Raw genomic sequence first — 3,771 nt, forward strand, 5'->3', positions numbered from 1 at the left:
GGCCATGGGGACCGTGCCGCCCAAGGTGAATCTCTCTCTCGCGCGCGCGTCGTTTTGGTTTTGATTCATTTTATTGGCAATGTTTTCCTAGCCATGGAATAATGTTCCTTGTTCAAATTTCGGTTGCTAATTTCATGAGAGAGAGAGTTGTCTACAGGTGTGAAATAAAGGAGGTTTAGAGGTGGACATTAGGAGCCTCTTTGTTTCGCACGATCTCTAAAACACAGAACAGAAAAATAAATACAAGAATGACATGCCATCTTCAGTACATTATGATTAGTAGTGACGTTTCATGGTGCACAGTAAAAGAAAAAGATTTAGCACATCAGGTTGAAGTGGATGAAAATTTTCCTACGTAAACTGATAGAAATTTATTCAAAGGTAAATATTTCCTATGAATTGTCCTACAAATCAAACAACCCATGTAGAAAATTCATAGGGACAAAATTCTCCAAACGTATTTTAGAAATTCTTCAAATTAAAGAAACCCTTGATGGACAAAGTGGAATGGAATGGAGACAAAATGTTACTTATTTTTTTAAATGCCACTTGCATGCAGGATTCTAGATATTGCTACTCGTTTGTTTTTTTAACCTTTTTCTTCGTTTTACAAAGAAAACGTATGAAGTGTTCATCAGATACCCCATGGATGATGGTCACATAATCGGTGTGATATGTGATACTTTGCCTTAATTGAGGATTTTTTTTTATTTTCAGTAAACAATAAAATGTGCCGTACTTTCATATTAACTGTAAATTCCTTGCGGTCCAAGAGTGGAATATCTTTTTTACAGTGGATAATCGTCCCTTGAATCCAAGATCTACATGTCATGTACTACTAAATATCTTCAGGGTACTAGAAATATCATTGTGGTTAGGTGAATACATACATCCTAGATAGAGAGAAACAAAAATATCATATCTTTGGCATGAGTTGGCCTTCATTACGCATCTGACCACACCGACTAATTTTACATTTAGTCAATATGACAAGTCAACTTCCGTGAATTTAAAGGAATCATTTGTCTTTAGTGGGCCCTTCCACGTGTTCTATAATCTTACTATCTAATGTAATAAATTTTTGTTAAGAAAAGGTTGAGATTATTTAACTTGGTTCTTCTTGGCTCTCAAGCAAACACAATCGTAAGCTACTAAATGTCCGAGAAACATGTATATTTAAACTATATATGAAAAAGTCATTGACTGTTTGGTTGGTGTCTAATCATGCCAAATCTAAGAGCCTTTGAAGGAAGCAATATAACCCATGTGTCTCGGATGAAGTCTACCCTCTTTTGTGTCGGGAACGAGAATTAGATCCAACTCAAAGCCTAGGGAAGTGGCCTAGACAACTAACTTTTGATGGAAGGCTTCTACACATCCATCTGAGAAGTGGCGTAGCTAGGCTGACCTCAGGTCTCATGTTGTCTTTGAAACATTGTAGTGACATTAATCTACAGTAGGCTACAGTCTGAAGTTCATTATCACTACGTACCCAAGCCGCGGTTCGGAATGCCTAGGTTCCATCTCCAGTTGTTGACACCAGATTTTGGCACGGCCAAAAACTTAATTAAGATGGCCTCAAATGGAGAAGTATTCAAAGTGAGAAAGCTTCGTATCGTCAAAAGGAGAAACTTTGATATTTGGGCTATAGCCATCCGGTCTCATTTCTAAGGCCAAAGTTGTGTTCGAAGTATTCAGATTTTGTATTCAGAACACTATTTGACTTATTACACCCCCAAGATGGCCTCATATGAGAAAAGTTTCTACAAGGATTGTCTTCGTCTCGTCGAAACGATCGATTTTGATATAAGAAACGTCTAAATTGGAGTTCGTATGCAAAAGTTAGAGCCAAAACAGTGCGCTGCAAAAGTTTGCCCCGGAAGTTCCGGGCAAAACTTCCGGGGAGGTTCCGGGCTAAACCGAAAGTTTGCACGCGGTGCGCCCCGAAAACTGAAATTTAACATTATTTGCATATTTGCAGGGCCAATTTCGACATCAAGATGACCTCGGATGAAAAAGTGATAAACTAAGGAATTTTTCTCCATTGCAAGATCTACAACTTTACTTTTGGGACCATCGTGATCCGAGGCCATATGCGACCTGCAGGAGCTGTGCAAGAGGGCAACTTGATGTAATTTTAGCCCGGAAGTTCCGGGCTGACCGGAAGTTCCGGCCCTCGTAGTCCGAGTTAGGTTATCTTTTGATGTTTTGGACGGGATTTGAGTCCTTTTCTTGTATGGAAAGTCCAGCTGCCTCATATATATGTAAGAGGTGACGGCCGATTGAAGAACAATACACAATCGAACAAATCTATCTACACGTTTTACCTTTACTTTGCCTTCTCCCTTGTTCTTCTTCCTTGTTCTTCATCTGTTCTTCTTGTTGCAGGGCGGCGAACCTCGAGGCCCTAGGGGCGATCAGGTCGACCTAGGGCAGCCCATAGCCGCCGCACGCCCTGACGGGGTCCCTCCTGGGTGTGTGTGGTTTCGGGTCATCAAAAGCGCCCGCCGGATTGTCTTACGTACCGCGCTTCCGGCAGGTCTCCTTCGACGTGAGCTGCAGTGCATCACCCTCGACGTTGGAGGTACACAGTGACGTGTTCGTGTGCGAACATACTTTTTGTTGACTCCGCTGGGGACGAAGCTTTGAACGGTCTCCGGCCTGTTCTTGCTACGAAGAGATCGTCATCTAAAGTTTGCGATCTACAAAGGTAATATGAATACTCGATTCACTTATGTAGATGCAAATAATGCATATGTTGTTGCTAGATTGTCTAATGAACATAATGTATCGGCTAGCCCTAGTTTTATCAATCATGCATCTAATTATGTGCAACAGCCGATTCAGAATAATCTTCATGCTTCAACTTTATATAATTTTAGCAACGTGCAACATATGTATCCCAACTCTCATGCATCGGCAACCCCACAAATTGTTATGCCGATGAACAACATGGTGAGTTCAGTTAATAAATTTGAAAGACCTCATGTTAGAATTTCCAATGCCATGCAAGAAAGTGTTTCACACTTTTATTCATCGGCAAGTAATGTGCAATATACTAATCCAACCATGCCGATGAACGAGAGAATTGGCCATGCTACTACTAGTTATTCGGCCAGTTACTCTCAACCGTCATATGCTACACCTCATGTTAGTAATTCTTCGGCACCATACACAACTGTAGATGCTCATAATTCGGCTTCACACCTTCCTGGTTATAGCCGAATGAATGTAAATTTTACAGGAGCGGTTGTGCCCAATATAGTAGAAGATGAGGTAGTGGTGGCTGCATTGAAGAGTTTAGCCCAAAATAAGAGAATTAGTGCTCTTTGTCTTGAACAACATGAAAAGGGGCTATTTCCTGATTATGCCGCAATAAAAGCTAGAGTTTTGCAAGAAGATGAATCTTTGCCAATTGATAAAATTAGCGAGCAAAAGTATGGTCTTACAACAATGCATATGCCTTCACCTACTACTACATCATATTATACACCCCCTACACAATTGCAAAATTTCGGCAACACCCATGTGTCATTTCCGAAAGAATCTAAAAGCATTGGGGGGCAATCATATCCGGAGTGGGCTGAAATTGAGAAAAATCTTAAAGCTAATTTTGCCGCTCGCCGTCAGAAACAAATAGAAAAAGAATTGGCTCAGATAAAAGAAGTATTGCCAATTGGTAGTATCAATGAAAAGAAGGATGATTCAGAACTTGAAAGTGCTTCGGTTGAAAAAGCCGAATCAAGTAGTATATATTTCGAATCCATCAAA

The sequence above is a fragment of the Triticum urartu genome, chromosome 2 (genome assembly GCF_003073215.2).
Source record: "Triticum urartu cultivar G1812 chromosome 2, Tu2.1, whole genome shotgun sequence".
NCBI lineage: Eukaryota > Viridiplantae > Streptophyta > Magnoliopsida > Poales > Poaceae > Triticum > Triticum urartu.